The sequence below is a fragment of the Petaurus breviceps genome, unplaced genomic scaffold (assembly GCF_028583685.1).
Source record: "Petaurus breviceps papuanus isolate PSGF00001 unplaced genomic scaffold, PetGlider_PUasm1.0 179, whole genome shotgun sequence".
Classification (NCBI taxonomy): Eukaryota; Metazoa; Chordata; class Mammalia; order Diprotodontia; family Petauridae; genus Petaurus; species Petaurus breviceps.
In genome coordinates, this window is record NW_027185779.1 from 10,819,737 (window position 1) to 10,832,317 (window position 12,581).

The 12,581-nt window shown below is 35.8% G+C and overlaps 1 long non-coding RNA gene across 2 annotated transcripts in view; it reads left to right on the top strand.

Moving 5' to 3' along the window:
• The window catches only part of LOC138160143 (uncharacterized), a 361,415-nt gene that overhangs the window by 168,883 nt on the left and 179,951 nt on the right, over positions 1-12,581 (top strand). Inside the window, exon 4 of one of the 2 annotated variants that reach the window (XR_011168085.1) lies at positions 93-1,317. The exons of the other annotated variant lie outside the window; for it this stretch is intronic. This is a non-coding gene — a long non-coding RNA (uncharacterized lncRNA). Of the gene's footprint in view, positions 1-92; positions 1,318-12,581 lie in introns of those variants that run through there. 2 annotated transcript variants of the gene reach the window in all.

The following is a 12,581-nucleotide window of genomic DNA, read 5'->3' on the forward strand; positions in this document are numbered from 1 at the left end:
GGGGGCAATAACAATTGTGATGTAGGTAGACTTAGGGACAAATCCCTACCCTTCTCCACCACTGACTTGTCTGCTTATTAATTCTCCTTCAGGTTCAAAGGCAGTCCAGCAAACATGCTCTGGAATATTCTCTGTGAATTACCAAAATTGCCAAAACTCTTCTTCTCAACTCCTGCCTTGGAGAGAACTGGAGCGATTGGACAGTTAGGTGGCACCATAGATAGAGCTCTGGACTTAGAAGACATGAATCCATTTCTCACCTCACATACTTATTGAGCAAGTCACTTAACTGCTCTCAGGGTCAGTTTCTCCATCTACAAATAGGAATAATGATAGCATCTAACTCACAGGCTTATTGTAATGATCAAAGGAGAATATGTGTATATACATACACACATACATATATACATAAATATGTTACATACATACACATATACATTATATACAGTACCCACACATATTTATAGTGTTTTGTAAACCTTAAAGTGATATATAAATGTTAATTATTATTGTTGTTGTTATCATGGACTACTGTCCCTTTTGTCAATCTCAAACCATGTACTTAGAGACTTTAACAAAAGTACTGATGATGAATATGTGATTTACTAGCTATGTGAACACAAATACACATTCAAACAAGGTAGAGAAAGCTGTGATCAGGCTCGAGGGTAGAATCACAACTTTCTCCCCACGTGTATGGACAGGAGCTAAGTGAAGAGGAGAGTGCAGATTTGAACTTTGGATGAAAATTTACCCATCTCTGTGTTCTGGGGAAACAGGTGACTGGAAAGGAGCTCTTGGCAGAATTTTTCTCTTACTCAGCTGCTGCAGCTACTGGCTTGGCTTGCTCTCAGCTCCAACCTACTTCTGCCATACTCCTGTGTTCTCTCTTGTTGTTTGGCTCTGCCTTATTCTAAATTCCCCTCTCTGGAGCCCCCAAACTTGATGGTCACTGAACTACCTAACACACAATCTCCTGGATTCCTGGGGACTCTCTGTCCCAAGGATCCTCTATGATGCTGAGGAAGTCCTCTCTAGAGTCTTTGTGATCTTAAATCTCAACCACCCACTTCTACACTAGAGAGTAGATCAATTCTCACATACAGAGAGAAAAGCCTTGTCTGAAAAGTAATTGCTAAGTATATCATTGGAAAACAAGAAGCATTAACTTTATTTTGCTTGGTACCAGAAGGCAGATTTCAGAATAGTAGGAAGTTGTCATGAGGAGGAAGATTTGTAAAGTGCTTTGTAAACCTTAAAGTGCTATGTAGATGATGATGATGATCTCAATAAAAGAAAAAAAGTTCTTCTAAACAATTAGAACCATCAAGTAGAATGGATAGCTTCATGTGATAGTAAATTCCCTAGTACTGGAGGTCTTAAAGCTAAAGCTTGATAAACAGTTCAATTTAACAAACATTTATTATGTGACAAATGTGATGCTTATATTCTAGACATAGAAAAAATGACAAATGACATTGACCTTGCCCTCCAGGAGCTTAAGACCTAATGGAGACATTAGACACATAGGCAAATGGTTATAATAAAAATTAGTGTGAATAAGGGAATAAGAAAGGTCAAACAATACCAGGAGAGATTTAATGAAGGGGCAACTACATGGGGCTGGGAGGATGTGATTCAGAGAGGTAATACATGAGCTGAGCCTTGAGAAAGAAAATTTTGAAATTTCTCCCAGCCCTAAATTTATGATTCTGTGGTTCTGTGTTTTCTGTGTGGACAGGATGGAGACATAGAGGTTAGGCAATCATTTAATCAGGTGAATTAAGAACTGACCAAATGATCTGTCACGAAGGGTAGTTATTAATGAATCATTTTCAAAAATGTGTTCACTAGTGTAGAACAATAACAATAATAACTAACATTTATAGAACGCTTTAAAGTTCACAAAACACTCTACATATATTACCTCCTTTGACTCTCAAATGAGGATTTATACTTGACTCTGTGTTGTTTAATGTTTTTTATCAATGATTTGAAGGTCATTGAAGGCATAGCCGACATGATTATCAAATTTGCTGGTGACACAAAGAAGGGAGAAATAGCTAATATATTGGGCTACAGAGTCAAGATCAACAGAGATCTTGACCACCTAGAATCATATGATAAATATATAATTCAATAAAATTTAGTCCTGCATTTGTATTGAAATTAAGTTCTGCATTTATTTTTGAAAAAAGAATTAGTATTCAGTCCTGCATTTGTATTAACAAGAATTATTTCACAAGTACAAGATGAGGAAGATGTGGACAGATAAATTATCTGAAAATTATCTGTTGTTATTAGTGGACTTTAAATTCAAATTAGTTGAACTGAACAAAATGGTGGGTAAAAAAAGTGAATGTGATGTTAGACTACATTAAAAGAGACATCTAGAAGGTAGGTGATTGATCACTGTTTGTTACTTTATTCTTGTTGTATCATATTTAGATGTGTAATATGTAAACACATTTATTTTAGGTTGGATGTTGATATACATGGAAGGGAAATGATTAGAAAGGGAGCAACCAAAGGCACAAAGTTGGAAATTTGTGTCGATTGTTAGAAAGTATTAGAGAACAGGAGAGTTGGGGGAAGGAGGTGATCAATAGCTGTCTTCAAGTATTTGGAATGCTACCAAGGAGAAGGTGGGGGCTTGTTCTGTTTTGTCCTAGAGGGCAGAACTAGGAGCAATAGGTGGAGGTTACAGAAAGACATATTTCACCTGAATGCAAGGAAAGACCTCCTAAAAATGAGCGAAATCCAAAAGTGCAACAAGCTTCCTTGAAAGGTAATGCACTTCTCCTCACTTTAGGTCTTTGAACAAAGGCTGGACAACCGCTTCATAGGGATCTCGTTCACAGATATGAGCTGTCACCAAGTTACCAAAAATTTATCAAATGCTTACAATGTGCCATGCACTCTGTTAAGGGTATTAGTCATATTTCATAGTAGAATGAAATCGAATTGCACATGTAAATTAAAACCAAGTTTTCTAAGGGATTAAATCATAAGCTACATGGTGCAGTGGAAAGATGGCTGAATTTGGAGTCAGAGGATTTAAGTTTGAATCCTGATTTTCCTACTCACTACTTATGTGATCTTGGACAAGTCATTTGTCATTTTCTGGATGTAAGTTTCCTCATCCTATCAGTAGCTAAGTGGCCCAGTAGATGAAGCTTTGGGCCTGCAGTCAGGAAGACTTGAGTTTAAAACCAGCCTCAGACACTTAGGAACTGTGTGATCCTGCATAAGTAACTTAACTTCTGTTTGCCTTAGTTTCTTCAACTGTAAAATGGGGATAATAATAGTACCTACCTCCCAAGGTATTATGAAGATCAAATAAGATAATGTTTTTAAAGTGCCTGGCATATAGTAGGTACTATATAAATGCTTATTCCCTTCCTTTCATCTATAGAATGAATGGGTTGAACTAGGTGGTCTTTAATTTCCTTTCCATCCCTAAATTTACAATTCCATGGTAAAGATTTTCTGTTTTATTCATGTCAATGAATTTCTACTAAAGCAGAATAGTGACATGAATAGAACTATATATTTAGGAGAATTTTTTGACAACAGTGTGAAGGAAGCCCCATAGATTAAAGGCAGGGGCCTATAAGAAATCTATTTCAATAATTTGGGCATAGATATTATTTTGATCGCTTTTGCCTATTGAAGGTGATGGCTTCAGAAAATAAAGACTTATGAATAATAGTAAAAGATTACATGTATGTATTTTAAGATTTGCAGGGTGCTTTACATTTTTTTATTTGATTCTTATTACTTTGGGTATTATTATTATTATCATTTTGCATGTGAAGAGCCTGAGGCTCAGAGAGGTGACATTTCTTGCTTACCATTGACTAGATTAAGTTTCAGGGGCAGGATTTGAACTCAGATGTCTTTGGACTCCAGGTTCAAGTTCACTTTCCATTAGGTCAGAGGAATCAAACTTGCAGCAGCCTGTAAAACTCCTGAGTACAGCCAGAACCAAATTAAAACGAAATTAGGAAATGATTGACAAAATAAATGAAAATACAGAGTGACATAAATAATGTTAATTTGTGATTTTCTAAGTAAATGCATGGCCAGCAGGGATTTGTTTCTATTGGAGCTTGTCAGCGCTGTGCTTCTTGACCATACTGCCTCTTGGTGTCTGAGAATGAAATTTAGATGTCTGGACACAAATTTCCACCCATGATTTGAGTCTTAAGGTATAGCAATATGGTTTCTTGGCTAGGGATGGAAGACATCTAGTGAAGGCTCTGAATGTTATATTTGCCAGGAGACTTGTGGATTTGATGAAAATTTATCATATCTATACATACACATATATGATATATATTATATTTCTATCCAAGGCTTGAATCATTTTATATTATATTCAACATTCAACAAGCATTATATTTATATTATTGATGAAGATATGATGTGGACTTATACTGAAACTAGAGGAGGAGGGTGAAAGAAAAAAAAAACAACTACTGATCCAAGAACCATATAGCAAAGAGTAGGATGTATGGCATAGGATGGCTTTCAAAGCAAAGATTCAGTATTCCATAGGAGACAACATCCAAGAATAAGATCAGTAATAGGAGGTGTGGCCTCAGGATCTATGCGTAAATGAGTAAAGTAGGGGTAATAAATACAATGAACAAGAAATCGTAATGCAAGAAGGGATTTTAGGCCTCAAAGGTATATATGAGATATGGTAGAATGACTTGTGACTGGGCTTGTGACTTATTTAACAGAAATAGGTAATGAGGTAATAGGATGTTACCAGCTCATTGTAGGTCAAGACATTTCTGGGAGGAAATTTTTGAATTGTAGGGATAGTAGAGATAGCTCTGAACATTTGGATAAGAATAAGTGGAGAGAGGAAAAAAAGTGGTAAATTTTTATTCACTGGAGGTATTCAGAGGTCAGATAATTACTTTTCATTAGAATGTAAATTCATTGAAGGAAGTGACTTTCTTTTTGCTGGTTTTTGCTCTTAGCTCTCAGCACCGAGCCTGGCATAGAGTAAGAACTTAATAAATTCTTATTGACTCACTGATTGTTGGACTAGAAGACCTCTGAGATTCTCATATATTGCTATAGTTTATGTAGAGAATAATCTGGGGCAGCAACCCAAACACCATTCCCACTGATGAGTCAGGTCTCTAGAATAATGGCTACTATAGTTAGCATTTATAGTATAGTTATTATAGTGTACAGACTCCCATGTGCTTCCTCCATGATTATTTGTTGAATTAGTTAGACTTTATTGCTTTTTCTAAAGCCAATTTTACTGAGGTAGAATGTAGTTGATATAAGACACCCCCATGCCTTCCAAAAAATTCTGTGACATACTGTCCTATAAATATATTCAACCAAATTACAGTAGGCTGAAGTTCAAAGAGAACATGTGTTAAAGGGTTAATTCACGACTGCTGGTTGCTAGATGTATTTTTCTTCCATTCATGGAGTGTTCAAGAAGTTTACATTCGACATTAACCTTATTTTCTGGGTTCTTTGTAGAGCTGAGACTCTGCATACAGTCTACCACTGGCTCCCAGTGCAGTCACTATCATAGGGCATGATGCTAGAATCCAATGTGATGATGAAGAATCCAAAATTCTTTAGACCCTTTGGAGTTTGCAAGGTCTTGGTGGATGGTGGTGGGAAGACACAGGACAAAGAGACCAAAGCTAAAGTGTTCTTCTCCCCCTCTTCCCAAGTGGCAACTCAAGGGATTTTGTTGGAATGTTTTTTCTTGTTTTCTGCTCCCAGAATCTAAATCTCTACCAGATACTAAAATAGCCCAGATAATCAGATTTTGAACTATTCTTCTGTCTTATAAATGACCTACAGGATATGGCTAAGTTTCCAGTCTGAACACACTCTGATGTTTCTCTAGTTTTTCAGATTTTGTACTTAATCTAAAGAGATCTAATTGATCGATTGAGACTTGGCCTGGGAATAGTCCAACCTTCCTTTTGGTCTTCTAACATTACATGAGTACTAGTTCAACATTTGAGGTGCTATTTTTTGTTCCTCATTCACTACATGACTCCTGCTCATTTTTTTGTATCCTATTTGATCTTCCTGATGCACTACTTTTAGTGCATGCATCATAATTGGTAATTTGATGCATCCTCCATATACCTACCATATGTATTTCTGTTATTTGGGTCATTTTAAATTTTTACTTTTCTAAGGTGTTGATACTCCATGATTTGCTATATAAAAAAAGTGGGGGGGGCGACTAGGTGGCACAGTGAATAGAGCACTGGCCCTGGAATCAGGAGGACTTAAGTTCAAATCTGATCTCAGACACAACACTTACTAGCCATGTGACCTTGTGCAAGTCACTTAACCCCAATTGCCCTGCCTTCCCCCCCTCCAAAAAAAATAAGTGGGAGAATATTTGGATTAAAATTTGGGCCATTGTGGCAGGGAGGAGGTTAGGATCATTGAATAATCTTCCATTCAATTCTGGCCCCAGTCCACTGTCCTACAGTTCTGACCCTATTTAGAATGGTAGACTAATTTGATGAACTGCCCATCTGTCTACATGCCATAATGTGGGCAAATGCACTCTTTATCTATTTGATTTTTCTTGTATGGATTGTTAGATCAATTTCTTCTGAGTGACTGCATCATGGATCCCATTAAGAGGACCCTGCAGTATTCTAGGCTACATGTAATCAGTACTATTTCATTTACAAATGAGAACATCTAGAGAACCTCATCTGTAGGGAATTCCCTTTCCTGTTTGGACTTTTTATAGGGCATTTTCCATGCCAAGAGAACACTTTTATTTAGTAAATTGTTCCCAGTTTTATACTTTTCTTGCATTTAGAGGATCCTTGAACAAAGTTAGCTTTGTAGTTTAATCTATCCAGGAATCATTTAAATTCTTAATATTTGGGTAAAAGACTTCTCATTGGAGGAGGATCTTTGAGGGTAAATTTTGCCCTTCTTAATCAAATGCTTTTTAAAGAAAAATGAACAAACAATAAATTCTCTAGAATTATTTTGTATTTGCTATATTATATCTTTGCATGTGGGAAAAAAGAAGCTGATGACTATTGTAGGAGTTTTTCATAATCAACTGTCTGTGTGCAGTCAGACCATGACTACTTAAAGCAAAGGTCAATATTACTACCAAATTAGAAGAAGAGATAAAGATGAAAAGATGCTTGAATGAAGTGTCAACAACTCCAAAATGCCATTTTAAACAAGTTAACTGAGAAATGAGGTAGGGATGGAGGGGCTGATGATGTCTCACATAGTTGCAGTGAGGTTGAAAAGAAATAATGTGCGTGAAAGGGCTTTTATAAAGTGCAATGCAAATTTAAGGCATTCTTAGTAACAACAGCAGCAACAAATGGTTAGTCAATTAATTTGACTGCATCACAGTGGCACTGTGGCAACCTCATGTTGCAAATACACCCCATCATTCCCTCAGCTTGAACACAACACTGTAAAAGAAGCCTTTCCTGATCCCCCTCAATGGCTAGTGCCCTCCTTTACTATCCTGTATTTATTCTGCACGTGAATAAATAGGTAGGAAAAATATTTAAGTTCTTACCATGTGCCAGGCACTTTGCTAAGTGCAGGAATCCAAATACAAGCAAATAAGACAGTTCTTATCTTCAAGGATGTTTTATTCTATTTGGAAAAGACAGTACATAAAAGGTAGTTCGAAAACTGAGCTGGGGAGAGGGACACTTCCTGAGGCATGGCATGGAGATGGCATAGAAGGGCGGTGGAAGCCAGATATGGGCAGGATAAAGCCAAAGCTGGCCTAAAAAAGCCTTGGGTGGTTCCAAGGGCACAGTCCGATTCTCTGGTGGGGATGAGACTATATGGCTGCTGTCTCCTTTGATAGAATGTAAATTCCTTGAGAGCAGCAAATATTTTTTTTTGTGGGGGTCTTATATCCCCAACACCCATTACAATGCTGGTCACTTATTAAGTGCTTAATAAATGCTTGTTAATTGTTTGGTTAAGGTTGAAAGATACAATTTTCTTTTATCTTATAGACTAGCAAATTGGCTGATTTCATCCTTAAAAAATATCAATGTCTTTTGACTGTAGTACATTTCTTTTTGCATAAATTCTATTTGGCACTCAAATGAGGACTTTTGTATGGTCTGTTTACCCTCCACACTCTACCCCCTTGCCCCATGAAACTTTTTGAAATTACTCATTTAAAAAAAAAAAAAACTCTATCCCGTTTCCTGATAATTCAGTTCCTTCTCCTCAATGAGTGTTTACTTTCTGAATCCCTGTTATAAAAAAAATAGTCCAAAGCTTTGAAACGTAGGGAGCTCTAGGAGACAATTTAAGCTGAGCTAAGAAAAGGAAAATGTAGAATGATCACAAAGTAAATAGGAAAAAAAATAAAGCACAACTGAACTTTGTATAATTCTAATGACCACGCTCGGCTTGGAGAAGAGATGAGAACGCACTGTACCATTTTATTGTAAAGGTAGGAACTACAGGAGTGGTAGGTGACATAGGCTGTCAGGCCTGGGCAGTTTTGCTGAAGTGTTAGTTCTTTTTAAATCTTTGTTACAAGGGAAGGTTGTATTGGGTAGAGGAGGGGGGAGGAGAGGAATATTCTTAGAAAAGAATGTGATGCAAAAACAAAAGGCATAAATCAACCAATAATAATAGAAAAAACCTAAGGCACTAGGTCCCTTTCACTCCTGCTCCAGTACACACTAATGCACATTGATTTTCTTTACTTCAAAGCACAGGAGATGTCCTTTTCTAGGGTTAAGATCAAACCTAGGAAATGATTCCTTGGGAATTGGGAAATGCATGAATAAATGAGGGAGAGATAAATCTATGGTTAAACTTTAGCACCAGGCTCACTCCCACAAAAACAAATGACACCTCCAAAAATATATAGAAATCTTTTATTTGATAATTCATAGTTTTTAAAGACAAGGCAACTTCCTTTCTCAAAGATAAATGACAGACTTGAGAAAGACTATCTATTCCAAACTGAAATAAATGTAGATGACAGATCTCCTCAGTAAATTAATACCAAGGACTTCTTGAAAGGTTGGATTACCCAAGGAATTGCTAGAGGAGGTAAATATAGGGAGAAGGATTTCATGATGAATGAAATGGGATAAAATTGTCTTTTGGGGGTAAACCTGAGGATTATGATTCTGTTTAGTATATTCCTTTATAACTCAGGGCCAACAGGTACCTGATGCTCAAAAGAGAGAGAGAAAGTATCCACAAATAAGCCCACACAGCACAATTTCTTCAAACAGTACCCCCACAATCAAGACTAGTCTACCCAGGCAAGGACAAATTCTCATTTGGTCTAGAATGTTGTCCATGAAAGACTGATGACAAGTGACAGTGTTGTCCAGCATCACTTAACGTAGTGCTGATTTCCATTTGAAATAGAAAAACAGTGCTTTGCTTCCTGTCAAAGTCAGGGACCTTTGAGAGACACTTTATTATGTATTCCAACGTGTATCTTTCCAGGTAATGAGGTGTGAGAATGAGTGATAAATTTGTAGAATGTGGAAGAGAACAAAATAATGAAACAAGTTCGTACACTATTAGTCATGATTGCTTATAGTAAATAAACTCTGCTGCTTTCTTAACAAAGGCTTGAGCAAAGGGGAATAGAAAATCTTTTGAAATATTTTTTTCTCCTGGCTAACAGTTTTAGTAATGTAAATGAATTTCAATTCTGCAATAATTTTGCTTTAATTAGTAAAGAGCTTTTAACATGTTCCATAAAATGTAAATTCATAAATTTTATAATGAACTTCAAATCTACTTATTTTGGTAGGTGAACTTGCATATATATATGCATATATGTATATGTGTGAATATATATGTGTGTATATATATGTATTTTTTCCTATTAGAGCTCTTTTAACTGGTTTTGGAAGACTGACAACTTCATATATATATATATATATATATATGTATATATTTCCCCCCTGTGGTGACTATTTATCTCAAGGTCAGTTTATTCATTTTGGCTTATCAGAGTGCAAATGAAAGATATTTCACCAGGCAGTTTGATGGAGAAAAAAAATGCCTTTAAAGTACACATTTGGACTTCAGAGTAAGTCCTGATGATTTTATATTTTTAGTGGGGTCAGGGAAAGATTTTATATTGATAAAAGTAAATGGCCCTTGGATGATGCTCTGAACACACTAATTATTTTCATAGTGGGCTCCCCCCAAATATGTTTTTCTATTGGGCATTTGAAAGTTTAAGTTTTAAGATGAAGCACAAATGGGCATGCTGAGTCTATTCTGTCCTTGTAGAACCAAATGAAAATGGTTTTTCACAGAGTTCTAATATCTAATACCCACAAGTGCTTCGTTATACCAATAGCTCAGAATTGTGCTCAACTTTTATTTGAATAAAGATTGTTCTGAGTCTTTTAAGAAAATAATTTAACAACCGATTATTCTGGATGACCATAATTGGAGAGTCATGATTGTTTTAAAATATTCCAAGTGTACATTAGCAGTTTGTATTTGCCATTTTGTTGTGTGGATGCTTTGAGAAAGAGAAATGTTAAGGATCTTCTCTATCAGAACTTTAAAAAGATACTGGTAGGTTCTTATAAGCTCTGTTTTGTCATCAGGTCTTTTCATTTTAGATTTCCATTATGTCAGAGCTTAGATACATGGACTAGAAGGGATCATTAAACCTCTAGCAAAAGTAAGGGCATTGTTCTTGCCAACTGGAGATGGCTAAAGAAATTGGGGTATTTTGACAGTAATGTAATTATATCATGCCATAAGAAATGATACATTCAAAGAATTGAGAGAAGCACTGGAAGACTTCTATGAACCAAGTCAGAGTGAAATAAGAGGAAACAGAAAACTAATAAATCTGTGCCTACAACAGTGTACATGAAAAGAACAAAAAAGGAAAACTGAATGTTTTATAATTATAATGAGCAATCTCAGCTCAAGAGAATGTTAAGAAAATGTACATCCCTCTATTCTTTGCAGAGGTAGGGGATTATGAGAGTAAAACATTGAATATTCTATAAGAGTTGGCTGAAGAATTTAGCTTTGCATAAATGCTTTCTTTTTTCTTTATTTTTTTTCAGAGAGTGAGTGATTTAGGCATAGGTTATCAAGACCCTGTGTTTGTGTCTATAAGAAATACTTCTATTTACTCTAAAGGAGAGACATGGTCACTATACTTGTGAAAGAATAGACTAAAAGAAGCAAAATCCCTTTCTACCAGGGAAAATAATGATTTTTGTTTAGAGGGGGATAGAGAGGAGGGTTTAGGAAGAACAAAAGTATTATGAAGTCTACCTGCACCATCCTAACCTTTTCACTAGGTTTGGACTTGTCAGAAACAAATTTTCTATGGACTCTTTTTAGAAGGTTAAGATTCTTTGATCATAACTTGTATTTGGCAGTAAAAAGATTTCTTATATTGGAGTTTCACTGAGGTATATCAAGCAATGTCTCAATTAAAGCAACATGCCCTCCCCTAGTTATAAAGAATGGGAAGACCTAGATAAAAATGTAGTAACTACATGTTTCTATAAAACGACACTTTAGTCTCAAGAACATTGCCTCCCATAATTGTTAACAAGTCTATTTTAAAAAGAAATAGTTTTCCAAATACCTGACTATATTCTTAATCAATTGCTTTCTGAAAATATGAAATCATGAAACATAATAATATGTGAAATTATGTTTTCTGGACTTGCATGTCACTCTGGCAGATTAATTTAACAGTAAACTAACAATAACACAGCAAGTACCCACTACAGGAAGTTTAATTAATATTTCAGTAATTAATCTGAGAACAGAAACCATGAGAAGTGCATCCTGCTGAAACTTATCCAAAAATGATGGCTACTACCCAAAGTATTTTTGAGAAGGGAATAATTTTACCTCCAAGCAGAAGGATTGTAAAATGTCCCACTGACATATGGGGAAAGAACTCAGTGATTTTTAAAAGGGAACACAAAAATCTACAGTCAGATAGTGAACTATCACTGGCTGAAACATGCATATATACTTAGTAATGAGAAATAAGGATAACTATACAAAAACTACTTCTTTCTTGAAAGCTGCAACTTTTAAAATGCTGACCTAATGAATGAAACCTTTGGAGGCTGGTTCATGCCAATAATGTTATTACGGAAATTGAAATTTCATCTCTCTTTTGCAATACTTCTATGGCAACCAAGCATTATTGGTAATATGAATGTATTTATCAGGCTTGAAGATTCACTTCTTCGAATATTATAATTTGATCTGTAAAATAAATCTGTGATCAGATTTTAAATAAGTTTCATAGAACATAGAATCCCAGTTCTAGGTAAGCTTTTGAAGGCCATTTCATCTAACTCTTGCTAGTAGGAGGAATCCCATTGGAAACATCCCTGAAGAGTGAGTGGTTATCCATCCCCTACTAAAAGAACTCCAGTGATGGGGAATTCACTGATTCTTGAGACAGCTTCTACTTTTCAATAGCTCTGGTGTTTAAGAAGCTTTTCATGTTTCAAACTGAAATCTGCCTCTTTTTATCTTCGAACCAAGGGTCCACAAGAAGGGAGAGTCTTTGATGA